Source organism: Sus scrofa, chromosome 1 (genome assembly GCF_054392235.1).
Source record: "Sus scrofa isolate SSC_HxYL_T2T_F1_AM1 chromosome 1, Sscrofa_HxYL_maternal_Yorkshire_Landrace_v2.0, whole genome shotgun sequence".
In the NCBI taxonomy this organism is placed as follows: Eukaryota; Metazoa; Chordata; class Mammalia; order Artiodactyla; family Suidae; genus Sus; species Sus scrofa.
The window spans coordinates 219973240-219989878 of NC_139383.1; the positions used below are offsets into that span (position 1 = coordinate 219973240).

A 16639-nucleotide genomic window follows, 5' to 3' on the forward strand; every position below is an offset into this window, starting at 1 on the left:
ATAAAGTTCTAAAGTTTCCTAATCTTTAAAGATATCAGGTGATTAAGTAAAAAAAAAGGTCAGATGTGTTGAAACTTTCCCACAAACTTTTGTATACTACCTTATGCAGTCAGTTTCAGTGTTGAGCTCGAACTTTATTTCTAGACTGCTTGCCTAATTCTTCTTACCCACGTGCTTGTTTTGTGTAGTTCTTAAAATTTTTGATAGATTTATCAGTCAGTTCTTGTGACAGATTTATGTGATTGTCATATAGTGAATTGGATAACTAAAGTAATTCAGTGCCTGAATTGTCCAAATAATTGCCATTCAGTGTATGTTACACATAAGATCATCAGACATACCAAGAATTCAAAAGGGGATGGTCATTATGTTGTGAAAACATGTTATTCTCTCTGGGATCCTTCGGCATTTTCAGGTCATTTTTAATGTTTATATGTTTGTCTATACTTTCTGATCACATGGTTTTTAAGTGGCTAAACAAACACAAAACCCAAAGCAAAGCCATTTAAAGCAGATGTGCTCTCTGGATTATTACAGAAGTAAAGGTTGGTTTATAATCTTAATTTTAACAGTCCTTTGAGTACCATGATAAAATATAGTTAATGAATGTAGTTAAATAGTAGATGAGTTAATTAAGAACAAATAGTCATGTTTATTGAAAGAGAATAAGATCTTTTAAATTGTTTTAGGAGAGAAAATACCAAGTTGTCAGGATGGCCCTGGTGAGTCCTATGTATGGGATTACATAAGGTAACTAAATAGTATAGTCTTTTACAGTTATCTCTGAATTAGTAGTTAGGGGATTGAATCAGTCCATGCTTATTTACTTTATACGGCTAAGGCTTGCGTTTGAGTAGGTTCATATTAATGTAGATTTCTTTATGTAATTTTCCCGTATCTGAACAACTTGGAATTTTCCCAGCAAGATGTAAATTGTCATCTCTTTGGCTGCCTTTCCTCAGTGAATTCTCTGCATTGTAGACTACTACTGCCTGATGATTTAGATAATGACATCTCTTTGCTGTCAGAAGGGTACAGTGTCCTCTCTAGTGAGTCTTTAGTACAGTTGATGATAAGCACTGCTTTTATTATTATGGACAAACTCTAATTTCTTCTTGAGTATATACCTAATCAGTTAATGGAAGGTCCAAGGGTGAATTTGTTTTAGTTTAGTATGGAGGTAAATAAAAGGAGATCATGGATGTTTTTTATTTATTTATTTTTTTTGATGTATTTATCTTCATATGTAGATATTATTTCATCTTTGAGTTCCTGGAATATTTTTGATTCCACTAGGATTTTAAATTTCTCCTTACAGGTGATCGATGTCTATTTAAGACATTTTAATCTTCTCCTATATTTAATTTGACCTAATTAATTTTATTGTCCATAAGTAATTTGTTTTCCCTTTGGTATAGGAACCAAAATGATGTCAGATAAGCCTTAGTTATTTCAGCTAAATAAATAGTAACTTAGCCTAGTGTGATAGCCATAATGGGAGTTTTATGAGTATGGTACCTATTTGAGTGATCAAGCATGAAGAGCCTTTATTTCCAATTGTTTTTTTCCCCTAAAATAATTCTTATGCATTATATTCTATTTTCAGATGTTCAAGCTCCCCTGGGTTCCAACTTAAGTTCTCCCCTCTTGTTAATTTCTACCTCCTTTCTTCTCTCATGATTAAAATCTCTTTTTATCTTCAGTGACACCTCCAGGTCAGTGATGCCCTGCTTCTATATCTCCAGATTTATTTCTCCCTAGATTCACATAGGTAGTTGATCCATTTTTTTTAACAAGTACTTATTTAGTGCCCACTTTGGGTCAGCCACTGGTGATAAAGCCTTGTGAGAAAAAGGAACTGACAGTAATTAAAAACAACAACAAATATTCCTACCCTCATGGAACTTAATTTGTAATATTCCAATTTTCTAGAGACATTTCAGCTCATCATGTCCAAAAGGAATACCTCCCCACTCCCCACCCCTTCTTCTAAAAACAGGAGACATTTCTCTTGCTGCTGTTTAATGATGTCCCAGTATTTCTAGTTTCCCAGATTAGAAACATTGAGAGTAAGTCTCTCTAGTTGTTACTCACTCATTCCACCTGCTCCCAGCACACATCTAGTGGTCACCGAGTCTTCTAATTCCCTTTAATGAATGAATTTGTATCCACTCTTTTTTTCTTGCCACTGCATTAATCTTGGCTCACATTACTTTATGACTTTTTTTTTTTAACAGCCTAACATCTGGTTATACTATTATTTTTCTTCTCTATTTTTGGTTAATTATTTAGGCTATTGTCAGAATTGTTTTTTCAGGCGACCCCCCCCCCCCCCGCCCATGTATCTAAATTGTTCTGCTACCCCCTTGAAGGGCAAAGTGCCAAGGAAGCCATGAAACATTGATTTCCTCCCTCCTGTCTAGTGTGTGGTGGCACAGTACTATATAGACCCATTGTCATTCAATTCTCTGGTTTCATTGCCTTAGCAGATGTCCTTCCCCTGAAAAGAGATGCCTTTTCTGCTCCAGGCTGTCTCTCATATTCTCCTAAATTGCATGTCTTTTAGAACAATTGGTATGTCACATCTCCAGTTTTTTTCTGACTCATTCTAACAGCCTTAGATTCCTTTGTAAGAATTTAGCATATCTTGTTTCAGTAAAACTACTCTTTTCTAGTACACTGAGTGCTCAGAAGCTAGGTGCTTGTCTTTATTTTGCTTTGCCATAATGCTTCAGTGATAGAGGCAGATAGTACAGATTTGGGGATGTTTAAAGTTTATAGAATTTAAGATGGCTTTCTAAATTAAAAAAATTATGAATACAACATTAGACATAAAAGTACATATTTATTTGTATGGAAATGGTAATATCCTGTGCAAATATCTTCATGCTAATCTATCTATGCCTTTTGTTTAAGGAAATTGTGTAAATGCTTATTTAAAACTTGCTAAAATAGTGCTGTGTATATATAATTTTTTCATGTTGATTTTCTTAAAATTAGGAAGGAATATCAGCCATTCTGATGCTAATACTATTTTTAAAATAATAATAATATGCCTAATGCTTTTATAACATTTGCTATTTTCTAAGCACTTTCATATACTTTATCTTATGGGATTCACACAACTGAGTTACAAGGCCAGTGACTCAAGTGTAATGAGTCTTACTATTTTGCTTCTTGATCTAGAGAAAGCAGAGAGAACTGCAGTTCTTCCTCAGAGATCAGATTTCACTTTATCCAGAAAGGATTCAGTTCTTTTGGGTATCTGTGACCTCAGTCAGCAAGCACCCTGCCCCACCTCCTATTAGCCTGGAGAATGCAGAGGAATTTTCTGAGGCCTTTCTAAATTGCCTTGCTGCCTTCCAGCTTTCTATCTTTTCTCTGTTTCTCCTTCCTCATCTCATTATCTCTTCTTCCATTTCTCTGCTTGTTTATCTGCGTCTTGCCAGACATCAAGCCTATTTCCTTTCTTTGTCTTCTCTGATTGATAACTTAATGCCTTTAAGTGTCACTGCTTTGACTAAGCTGAATTTTGGAATTTGTAATTATTGGGTTCATTTCTACTTCTATGAAGTATTTTAGAGGAGGAGATTTGGGGGATCCTCAATAGTTCCAAAATATGCATAGATTACAGCAGTGGAAAACCTAAAGCCACATACTTTATTTACTGCGTAGCACCTCAGTTGGTACAATTTGCAAGTCCCAGTTCAGAAATGATCAGTTTTCCCTTGGGTTAAGGAGTTACTGATTTAATAAATCTGATAAATCTCAAAGCAAATTGGAAACAACAGATACTGGTAGAAGACAGAATAATGATCACAGCAGCTTTTGTATGCCTCTTACTTCCAAGCACTTTGCATTGTGTTATTGTTAGTGATCACTTTACAACATCAGCTGTGAGATGTTGAGTGACTTTATGATCTCACAACTAGTAAAATAGTAGTGTTTTTTCAAGAGAACTTTATTATAGCAGCCTGGGACCTCTATAGCCTGAGGCTGCTTAATCTGAAGGTGAATAACATATTTTTTTTTCCCCGTAGTATTATTATTAGAGCACAGAGCTATGATTTGCTAGGACAGATTTGATGTTGATGTCAGTCAGACTTGGATTGTTTTTTTTTTTTTAATTTTTTTAATAGTTATTTCCCCAATAGAATTTTTTTTTCTACTGTATAGCATAGTGACCCAGTTACACATACATGTACATGTTCTGTTTTTGCACATTATCATGCTCCATCATAAGTGACTAGACATAGTTCCCAGTGCTATACAGCAGGATCTCATTGCTAATCCATTCCAAAGGCAATAGTTTGCATCTATTAACCCCAAGCTCCCCAACCACCCCCTCCCTCTCCCTCCCCCTTGGCAACCACAAGTCTATGGATTGGTTTTTAATGTTAGCTCTATTACTTATAAGCTTCATGAATATAGGTGAAAACACTTTCATCTTTCTGAGCCTCAATTCTCTTAATTGAAAATGAGTGTATCTCATACGTAGCTGTTTGTAGGATTAAAGGAAAATACATGTTTTTGAAGCATATATACACTGAGAAGACAGGGGTATTCTGTGATAACATATATGGGAAAAGAATCAGAAAAAAATTGAATGTATGTATATGTATAACTGAATCACTTTGTACAGCAGTTGACACAACATTGTAAATCAACTATACTTCAATAAAATTTTAAAAAATTGAAAAAGAGAATACAGATATAGAAAGCTACTTCATAAATGATTTCATTTCAAACAGTTAATATAATATTGGTTCATTGTCTAAAAACTCACTTGTGGAGACTTTTATTCTCTGGAAGAGTTACTGTTATGGTAGATGGAATAGCAGCCATTTCTTATATGCACTTTTATTGTTAGTTGTTATTAAATAGTATTTCTTAAAACCCCTAAATGGTGAAATATTTGGTTTAGTTTGTGGATTACAACCAAGCCTGCATTTTAGATAGTCACTGGGTGAATATATATTTGGAAACCTTTGCCTCCTGAAGAAAATAATTTGGTTGTGAATTTGTACCTGAGGAGAAAAGTTGCCTTTTTTTTTTTTTTCCCCCTGCTTTTTTAGGGCTGCACCCGCGGCATGTGGAGGTTCCCAGGCTGGGGGTCTAGTTGGAGCTACAGCCTCCAGCCTATGCCACAGCCACAACAATGTCAGATCCTAGCTGAGTCTGTGACTTATACCACAACTTGTGGCAACACTGGATCCTTAACCCACTGAACGAGGTCAGGATCAAAACCGCAACCTCGTGGTTCCTAGTCGGATTCCTTTCCGATGCGCCACAACGGAAATTCCTCCCCCACCCTCCGCCTTTTTTAAATCGCAAAAATTACAAGGAAAATTAAAGTTTATTTTTTAGGGAGTTTAATTAGGATAGATACCCAATCTGATGGAGGAAGATTTTTTTTTTTTGGCTGTGCCCACAGCAAATGAAAATTCCTGGGCCAGGGATTGAATCTGAGCTGCAGCTGCAACCTTCACCACAGCTGCTGCAGGGATCCCACTGTGCCAGGCCGGGGATCAAACCTGTGTCTCCACAGTGAACTGAGCCACTGTAGTCAGATTCTTAACTCACTGCCATGGTGGGAACTGCAGGAGTAAGATTTTTAAGCCTGTTATTTCTTCCTTCTTCTCTTCCTCTAAGTCCATTTGTAGCTGAATTAAGACTACTACACTACTTTTGGCTGAAACTTTTAGATAATTGTTGATGTTTTGTTAGCTACTTTTCAGTACATCCACATCATAATGGCTTTAGAAATATAATTGTTTAATAAAACATCTGAGATACGTGACCTTGGGGAAGTTAGTAATCTCTTTGACCTTCAGTTTCCATATCTGTAAAACATGGTGTTAGCAAGTTGTTTTGGAAAGAGAAAAGCTCACAAAATTATCTGATGTCTTCAAATAAGATACTTGAAACTACTAAGTGGTAATAATTGCAAAAAAAAGTGCACTGATTTCTTCTGCCAGCTAAATATAAGGGTTCTCAATTGCTCCAAAAAAAAGGTACTGCCAAGAACAGGCTCACAGCAGGAGAGCATGATCTTTCATGAGCCCTTCTTAGACATGTGTGGTCCTTCTCTGTGCAAAGAATTGCAACTAAACCAACAGGGTTGTAGACCTCAAGTCACCGCAGGCAAAGTCCAAGAAAGAAGAATAGCCACATTAAATATCACTGCAATATGCTGTTTGCTTCCCAGAGGATTTCCTGTTAGACATTTGAGGCTGCCCTTTTCTGAGTAAAGTTTGTAAACTTTTGCTTCATTCCTATCTGAATTCAGCAAAGGGAAATCATGAAAGCCACAAATGGAATTTAGGAGACCATGATTGATGGGGAAAGATAAAAATATCTAATTATGGGTAGTATTTAGAGCTCAGTGATAGCTAAGTAGGCGATATGATAGACGACACTTCATAATTTTTGTAGAAAAGATTCCAGAACGGGAGAAACATTTTGGAAATGGTGGAAATAGAGTTATTGATTTTAAAAGTTATAAGGAAAAACCATAGAAATGACCTTTGGTGAAGAGCATGAACTTGAGCTAGTTGAGTTGGGGGGGTTCATTGAAGCAGCATGGAGGTAATATTCTGGTCACCTTCCTTCTCTTCATTCCACAGTTTTGTCTGTTTTGGAAAGGTTGTCTCTCTTCACTGTTCTTTAAGGTTTTACCCTAAGGAATGATTGAGTCACAACTGACAAAGCCATGTATTGTTTTTGTTCTGTCCACTACCATCATTGAGACCTCAAGAACTCATCATCATTGAGAGGGTGGCAGGGAAAGAGAAGAGATCTGTCACCTCCTCCTGCAGTTGATCAGTCCTCATAGAGAGCAGCTGCCCACTTTGTTTCAGGGTCCCATGGGGACACTTTGAGTAGTCACGCTTTTTCTAAGCACTAAGGACACTGTACGCCCAGGCCCCTGGAGAATTGCCTCATTCCAGGCAGACAAAAGGGCAAGAGGCAGGGGCCTCAAGTAATTCCTCTGGGGAATTAGTTGCCAACTGTAGGAATGACACCTGAGAATTCTGTGGCACAGAGTTAATCCTTTTGCACATTTTTGGTTTCCCCCAAGAAGATGAGACTGGAGTCAGGCTTTGCAAGCAGATAGCTGCCTCTGGAGCTTCATGTCAACCCATTGTTGTTTGCCTGCTAGGGTAGCCCTTGGAGGAATCCCTCTGCCTGATCTGTCCAAGAAACATGCCTAGCCTGTTGCATCTTGGCTCTTGACACTGAAAATGTGGTAGCAAACAGGGGCAAACTGCCCAACAACATAAATTCTTCTATGTTCAGCTGGGGCTAGGAAGCAAGAGAAACTAAATCTTCATTCTCAGAAGCATCTAAACCTTTTTTCAAAGTCAAATATGATATGAGTTTATTTTGGGGAGGGTACCTTTTCTGTAGGGATGTAGTAGGAACATTATGGGTGGAAAATATATTAAAATGGGTGCCCAGAGAGAAAGTACTAGAATCTCTACTTCTCTAGTAGTGTGTGTATGTGTTTGTGTGTGTGTGGGTTTGGTTGTTCTTTTAAAAGAAATGTGGATGGTGATGGAGAAGGAAGGCTTTAAATGTGATATAGTGGAATGGAAACATAATTGATTTGTCTAATATATTTTACAAATGTTCAGCCTTTCAAATAGTTGTGGAATACAGCAGCCTAAGGTTCAAGTTCCAGGTAGATCACTGATTTGTTACAGACCTAAACCACAGTAGACTTGAGCTTGGCTGTGACCTACATGTTTTTTGAAGCTCCTTTCAACCATAACATTGACTTCATCATTGAATGTGAGCAGTAAGGGGGCTTGACTCAAAAGCATTACAAAATAAAATTTAAATGTGTCATCTGCAAGTGGATATGAATCTGGAAAAATGCCTTTATAAAGTTAGTATCTTTGTACTTTTAGGGAATCTGAGGTTAAGGATAGAATGCATTATACATTTTGAAATGACATCAAACCCATCATTTTAGTCCAAGAATCCAAAAAATAAAAGGAAGTAGGCTTCAAAACCAAAATAAAGTTAATGAGCATGTTTGATAGTATAAATGCATTGCTGTGTAAGTATATCTATAAGTAGTAAAATATCCTAGTATTTATATTATAGTTATTTTTGTTCTCAGTAGGGATTTTTTCCCCTCCGTATTAAGAAATTCCTAGGAAAAGGAATGGGATTATATTATTTTCACCAAAATTTGTTTAGAGTATGTGGATTCTTTGTCAAAGTAATGATTTTGATTTGTGTTTATCTCTGTGTAATTGTGGATTAATAAGATGCTTGTCCATGGTGTTGTATTAGTTTAGATGTATGACTGTTCATTATGTTGAATCATCATTTGAAGTTTTCATTTAACTGAAACAGATTTATATTTATATGCCCTCTTGGGTTCCCCTATCATTTCCAAAGGTGGGAATTTTTGTTTGCAGAAATTGAACAGCTGTAGTCATTCATTACTTCCTGCCCTGATCCTCACTCCTCCACATGGAAGTGGCTAATCTGGGGCCATAGGATCTGCATCTAAGGCTCTTCTCTAATACAATTTAGGAAAACTAGGAGTAGAGTAAAAAGCTTTGTTTTTAATGGTACAAAGGCAAATTCCTTATGATTTACTAATTTTTGAAGAAATCTTTTCATGATATTTCCTTTCATTTTGTTGGAGCTAGATAATCTAGTCTGAAGAAATTATCTTTCTGATAGCAACTACTAATGGTAAACAATTTTTTTGCAAGTAATTTAATAGAGGGGAAATCTTTTTTTTTTTGTTTTGTTTTTTTTTTGTTAAGGACAGATGGTAGGGAGAATTTGATAAATAGTGTGAATAAAGAAGGAACTAATCATTTCTAGCCCTATCCTCCCAAATTAGGTGTTAACATTTTCTCACATTTTCTGACAATCTCTTGTTTTTCTAATTTTTATTATGAAAACTTTTAAATGTACATTTTATAGTGTGTATATTAGAGTGAATCCTCATGTATTCATCATTCACTTTTAACAGCCACTGATTCATGGCCGGTCATGTTTCTTCTGTGCTCTTCCATTTTTTGGTAGCAACTCCCAGACATTTCAGCATTTTATCCATAAATATTTCAACCCAATTACTTTTAAGATATATGTTTCAAACATTTAAAAAGTATAGTTTTCTTAAGAAAATGGAAAAGGCTGAAGTCCACTTTGACCTCTCTCTGGTCCAGGATACCACTTCCATCTGTCCACCCCTAAAAAATAACTAGGATGGTAATTGATTTTATTTTATTTTTTGCCTTTTCTTAGGGCCACACCCACCATATATGGAAGTTCCTGAGCCAGGGATTGAATCTGAACCACAGCTGTGACACACACCTCACAGCTGTGGCAATGCTGGATCCTTACCCACTGCTTCTGGAGTGGGAATACAACCCATGCCTCCAAAGTGACCCCGAGCTGCTATGGTTAGATTCTTAATGCACTGCACCACAGTGGGAATGCCTCATTTTCATTTTTGAGATAAGGATTGTGAACCTGTTCTTTAGTGAATCTAACCCATTTATATTTATGTGAATGTGGATATATAAATTTATTTCAGTCCTCTTGTTTTGTGTTTTCTGTTTACTATGCTTTTTTCTTTTTTTCTTTGTTCCCAACTTATTTTAGATTGTTTGAGTATTCTTTGTTCCATCTTTTTCCCTCCTGATTTATAAATTGTAGATTCCATTTCTCTTTTTTAGTGTTACTCTTAATTTTAAACATACATATTTGGCTTATTTTTCTAATGAAGTTTGAAGTGAAAGTATTTTTCTTCTCTTGTGACTGGAATATGTTAAACAGAAATATTTTCATTGTTTGCAAATGTTTTCCACAGTTACTATGGTTTCGTTTATAGAAAGAAACTTTGTCAGTCAGATCTCATATTCCTTTTTCAGCAATGGATTTATGGTTTGTTTGGTTGAAATCTGATGACTTTTCTCAGGGCCTGATAAAAACTGAATACTTTATTTCGTCTGCCATAGTAGCAGTTCTCCTTGCTTTTTTTTTTTTTTTTTTTTTAGTGTACCTATCTTCCTTACAAGACTCTTAGTTATCTCAGTGGTCCTAATAAAGTTATCTTTGCTGGCACGGTCCCTCAAATCTTTATTGAAAATAGAGTATCCATGTGAATTAGTTAATGAAGAAAGGGTACTTCTTAAGCAGGGCACTGCTTTGTTTGGGGTGTAATAGTATGATGAGATACCAAAGCAGGTGGTAATAGGTATGTTTGAGTGGAACAAACAGGGCCTCCTTCTAGTTACCCCTGGTAAAATAGAGTGCACTGGAGGAATGGATGTTGTTGTGTGTGCATCTTAGGGACCAGTTACTCTGTTGCCCTCTCATTGGCTGTGTTGGGTCTCCCAAGGAATACCTGCCTCTCCTAATGTCAGCTGTATTCTTCTGTCTCTATTAGCTGATTTGTTTTACTCTCTCATAACTCAAGCTTGCGTGTGCCCCATCTTATCCTCTTCATTTTTTTTTGTGTGTGTGTGTTTTGTCTTTATAGGGCCCGATCCGAGGCATATGGAGCTTCCCAGGCTAGGGGTCCAATTGGAGCTGTAGCCACCGGCATACACCAGAGCCACAGCAATGCAGGATCTGAGCTGCATCTGTGACCTACACCACAGCTCACGGCAACACCGGATCCTTAACCCGCTGAATGAGTGTCTCAGTGATTTGACATTACCATCCAGTCAATAACTCGAGCAGGAACTCTGGGATTCATCTTATATGTACTTGCCTTATCTCCACCTTACTGGATCCTGTTGCTTATAGCTCTTAATTCTTCAAATCTGTCTCCAATTTTATGTATTTTTCACTTTCATTTCTATTTTGAAAACATCTCTTCCCTGACTCTCTTGTTTCCAGATTTCCTTCCTTTTATAGGTGTCCTACAGAAAGTGATCTTTCTAAAACAAAGTTTGACTATGTTGATCATTATACCCAAATAAACTCCAGTATTAGATATCTAAACACGCTTCAAAAATAGCATATAACGGAGTTCCCGTCATGGCTCGGTGAAAACGAATTTGACTAGCATCATGAGAATGCAAGTTCGATATGTGGCCTCTCTCAGTGGATTAGGGATCCAGTGCTGCCATGAGCTGTGGTGTATGTTGCAGATGCTGCTTGGATCTAGGGTTACTGTGGCTGTGGCATAGCCTGGCAGCTACAGCTCTGATTGGACCCCTGGCCTGGGAACTTCAGTTTGCCACGGGTGAGGCCCTAAAAAGACACATACACAAACACACACAAAGTAGCATGTAGGGTCCTCAGTGATTTAGCCTGTATCCATGTCTCTAGCGTCATCACTTCTGTCTTTCCTTTTCCTTCAGCCCCAGTCCAGGCGTAACTGCTTGCAATGCTCAGAGGGTACTGTGTGTTCTTGGCTCTTTGTGAGGAGCTTTTCTGTACCTTTTCTGCACTCACCCCCATGTATTTTGTGGATCCTGTGCAGGGGTCTCAGCCTCAGGAAGTTTTCCCTTTCTCTTGTGTTTGGATTTGATGATATTTTATATTTAAATGTCTGTTTACTTGTTTTTCCTTCCATTCGCTTGGCCCATGAGTTCCCAGACTGTGTCCTCATTTCTCTAATTCTCCTACCCAGCAGCTTATCTATCTTGTAGGCACTCCATGAATTGCTGAATCAGTAAATAACAGAATTGGAGTTCTCTCCTAACCCTGTGATCCCCTCAGCATATTCATTTTGGACAGGTAATTTTTCTTTCCATTTAATAAAGGACAAGACTATCAATCAGTATTTGAATTATGTTGTAAAGGCAAGGTTCCTAGATTCTTAATTTTCTTTGAATTGGGGGAGCAAAAAAGAATGAATAAATTTTATTATTGTTGAAGGAATTTGGAGAGATTCATAAATGTCAACCTGAAAAGGAAGATTTTGTTCGCAAATGGTTTTTTGATCAAGCACTTAAAAATGAGGGAGAAGTTCTAAAGAACAGATGCTAAGAAGAACCGACTGTTTTCTGTTGAATGATTGCATGCTGTTGGTGGGTTGTGGGATGTTTCTATGCCGTTGGAGCAATAGTTCAGTAATGTTACCCTAGAATATGAATTATGACTGCAAGTGTCAGTTTTACCATCATGGCCAATTGACTTTATGACAGACTTCCTGCAAATGACTACTGCCTTGCATTTGTCTGCTAACTTCAGGTAGTGCTGAGGCAGCTGTGAATGAGACAAATGCTAAATTTAAATCCAGTAACAGATGCTGAGCAACTTTGACAAGCCGCAAACTATTGCAGCAAGCTCTTTTAATGGTGTACTCCTTTTACAGTCAGAATTGTTTAAGATAACTAGAAAATTGTATGCATTTGGGGCAGTTTCTCTTAGTAGAGTTATTTTTAGCATAAGACATATTTTCACTTGTTAGTTGCTATATAATCTGCATTGGGCAGAATGATTTATGTTTCAAACACTGATTTTCTACTACATAAAAGCTGTGCTGCCTACATGTTAGTGGTACAACTTGTTGAAAAGTAAAAAGATTCGTTAATTAATCAGTTTCTGTTTCTAAAAGAAACTTAAGAAGCTGTTTGATTTTTAGCCTTGGCTGCAACTAAGTGTTATCAACCAGTTTCTGGGGAATCATATGGTTATAGCTAAAGTCTTTGGAGATTTATTAAGGATTTGGCAACTCTCTCATATTAAAGTTTTACAGGAAGCATAAAGTCCTTGAATTAAAAATGATTTTTGAAATTTGATTTGTTTCTAAGCTAATAAATACAGAAATAAAATAATGGATGCCTGGCTAATTTGAGTTTCAGACAATCAAGTTGGTATTTAATATGAGTTTATTGACTCTATGACATTGACAAGTATTTGACAAGTATTGCATGGGATATACTTATACTAAAAATTTATTTACCTATCTGAATTTCAGGTTTAATTCTTGTATCCTGTATTTTTATTTGCTGAATCTGACCACCTTGTGTTGACACAAAATTTTGAAAACTCAGAAGAACTGTGGAAATTGCATTTGCCTAGTGTTTCATAGGTACTGAATTCACTGAACCATTGCTAGTATGCCCTGTAGTTCTGAGTGTCATGGCTACTGAAACAGGCTCAGTTATAACTAAGTAGTGATACAGCTATAAGAATATCTGAACAGTAGCCGGAGGGGCTACTGTATAGAAGCTAGTATTTGCTATGCTGTTTGGCTATACTTATTCTGTTGAAGGATTTAGTACTTTGAAATAGAATAACCATGTTTTTAAATGTACTTTGAATATTGATATAATGTGCTTATTTTTTTCTTGGGAATTTTTCTTAAAATCTTGTATTTTTAAAAGTTGTTTGTACATTTATGGACATTATGGTGAATATTACTGATCCTTCTTTGATGTACCTACCTATAGTTTCTAAAATACTTCATTCTAACTTGTTCATACCTTTGTGTGGATTGTTGACTGTGTTGAATTGTCTGTACCAGTTCATTTGACTTCATTTACTCTGGGTCCCTATGTCTTTCTTTAGTTTCTCCTGTGTAGAGCAAGATATGCACAGTTTTGAACTTGGATAGAGGAAAGAGAATGGGTAAGGTGAATCTTCTTATTGAGGGGCAGCATATTGTAGAAGATACATTACACTGCCCAGTTTCAAATCTTAACTTCATCACTTACTAGTGGGGCAAGTTATTTAACTTCTCTGTGCCTCAGTTTCCACGTTTGTACTGTGAGTAGCCTGTGTGAGGATTAAAGCTTAACTTAATTAGATGATATGCTTTGAAACACACCTGAGTTTGAGTGTAGTAGGTGTTGTGTGCCTGCCCTTTCTGAGCCAATCTGTTTGTTACTGTATCCATATCTTCTTTTCTTTACTGGTCTCTGGATTCATCACTGCCAGCATAAATTGCCCAGAAAAAGCCAGAGAACTTATCATTTTTCTGACAGGTATTGAAACTTCTTTTGTTTCTTACCCATTGGCTGTAGCCTACTCTTAACCATCCAGGTGCACATTTGTTTCCATACAGAGAAGAGGTAAAGACGGAAGGGTGATGGTGGGGTGGTGAAAGGGTGCAGAGGAGAATTCATGTCTGCCGTATGATGAAAGTGGACTCCATCTCGCTTTCTCCAAAATTCTGTGATGACAAATGAGCTTTACTTTTAGAACTGAATGCTTGTCATAGGGGTATAGGACATAGAAAGGAACAATTTTTTTTAACCTCTTGTCTCTGTTCTGATTATGAATGGTGAAATCAGAAGAGCTGTCTATTTATTTTAGGGACATCAGAGAAGAGAAGACAAACTGTGGAACTAATTTTTTGTCAGTGAAATCCAGAGGAATAAAGCTCTTATCTGGGAACTAATGTCAGTGACTTGCAGCTAAATTGAGCCTTTTTTTTTTTTTTTTTTTTTTCCCAGTCTTGATTATAAGGGTTTCTCTGGGGGAAAAAAAAGTAATTCTGCTTCCGCATAACTGACTTGGTGAACTTTTGGACGACAGTGTTCTTTCTCAGTTGGGAAATGCTTACTCTGTACTTTCTCTGCAGACTCTTCATAAATCAGTGGGCCTTTAAATCCATAGGCTGCTCCCCTCCCCTGTCACATCATGAATACTATTTATCTTTCTGAGTTAATTTTTCGTAGGGGAAAGAGGATAGAACTAAATTTTATTGTGCATACCAAGCACTCATGCATTTAAGTTTACCCTTTCAAAACTTTATGACTATCATTCACTTATGATTAGAGATTTTCAAGTTAAAAAAAGGCAGGTAACTCACTTAACAAAGGCCTGTAGCTAGTAAGTGGTCAAGCTGAAATTTGAACTTGGGTCCTCGACTCCCTTGTCCATGCCCTTTCATTGCTATCATGCTTCTTCCTGGGCAGTTTCATTAAATATACCTTTGTAGACTGGGTTTCCTTATGTTGGGATATCATTCTTTTTATTTTACTGACAGAAATTAATACTTTTTTGAGAGGGGACCTAGTAGTATTCTGTTTTATGAAATATTATGTTCTTCTTGTAAATAAGAACAAAAATATAACTAGTTTAAGACCTCCCTGTATTTTTTTCCCCATGAAACCATACAAGGCCTGGCATTGGAATGCTCATTTATACGGGCTCAACATTAATCCTAAATATGTATTTTAGAGTTAGGAGTTTTACAGTGAGCTGGAAATTGGTATATTTTATTTAATTGACTTAGCACAGCATACCCAGTGAGTGAATGTGTTTTCTAGGAAACTGTGGTTCAGATGATAGGCCCCTTGCTCAAGGTCCACACCAGTCATTTGGTTTCAATTCCAGGTCAGAGCTAGGGCCCTCTTTTCCTGATACCAGGGCATTTTTAAAAACAAGTGCCAGTAGTTGAGCTATTTGTCTGTTTGAAATGGAATTGTTATTTTAAACTGTATGTTTTAAACTGGGTTAAGGAAAGTCAATAAGTACTGCTCTCAGCTGTTACAGAGTTGATTGCAGGCATTGATGGTCTGTGTAACTGCTCATATGCATCACATACTTTCTTTTTTCCCAAATGCATTCTCTCCTAAAGAGATTACAAAGGGCAACTTCTTGCTTCTCAGAGAAATCCCCTACCTCATCTTCTTGGTGAACAGTGAGGATATCTTGTAGTAGATTCCTTTTCTCCACTGAAGGAATGATGACTGACTTCCTGATGTCAGGGTTTTCTACAAGGCCAAGATATAACTTGGAGTCAATTGTGAAGAGTTGCTGGACAGCAGAGATTAAAGATGGGTTAGTAATGTGGATATTGTCCATGGAGATATGTACCTGCACTTCAAAGAGTCCAGATGAATATCATCAGAGAAAGATGAGATCTGTGTGAACTGAAGACATTGAGAAGGTTTTTTTTTTTTTTTTTTTTTTGCTATTTCTTGGGCCACTCCCACGGCATATGGAGATTCCCAGGCTAAGGGTCCAATCGGAGCTGTAGCCACCGGCCTACACTAGAGCCACAGCAACGCGGGATCTGAGCCGCGTCTGCAACCTACACCACAGCTCACGGCAACGCCAGATCCTTAACCCACTGGGCAAGGGCAGGGACCGAACCCGCAACCTCATGGTTCCTAGTCGGATTTGTTAACCACTGCGCCACGACGAGAACTCCGAGAAGGTTTTTTTGAGTGGAAAGACAGAATATTATACATAGGAGGGTATTTTGAAAACTTAAAGAATCTTTTTAACATTGTGCTCTCTTTTATTTAGGTTTTCATCCATGATTTAATATATTCTCAAACTTACTGCTTGAGTGTCATGATTCATTTCTTTTTTTTCGTTTTTTAGGGCCACACCCATGGCATATGGAGGTTTCCAGACTAGGGGTCCAATCAGAACTACACCTGCCAGTCTATACCAGAGCCACAGCAACACCAGAGTGGAGCTGAATTTGTGACTTACACCACAGCGCATGGCAGTGTCAGATCCTTAACCCGCTGATTGAGGCCAGGGATCAAACGAGCAGCCTCATGGTTCCTAGTCAAATTTGTTTCTGCTGCACCACGATGGGAAGTCCACAATTCATTTCTTAATTGGTGTGTCTGTATTGTTTTCCCAGTTAAGACTGTGAGCCAAGGGCAGGATCACATCTTCTCCTTTTTACATTTTAATTTTTTTTTGTTTTGTTTTTCCTACAGAATTTCTCATACCCTCT

General features: G+C 37.2%; 1 protein-coding gene across 50 annotated transcripts in view; it reads left to right on the top strand.

The window, feature by feature from the left end:
* MPDZ (multiple PDZ domain crumbs cell polarity complex component) overlaps window positions 1–16639 on the top strand; it is a 434463-nt gene that overhangs the window by 275615 nt on the left and 142209 nt on the right. The gene's annotated exons all lie outside the window — the stretch shown is intronic.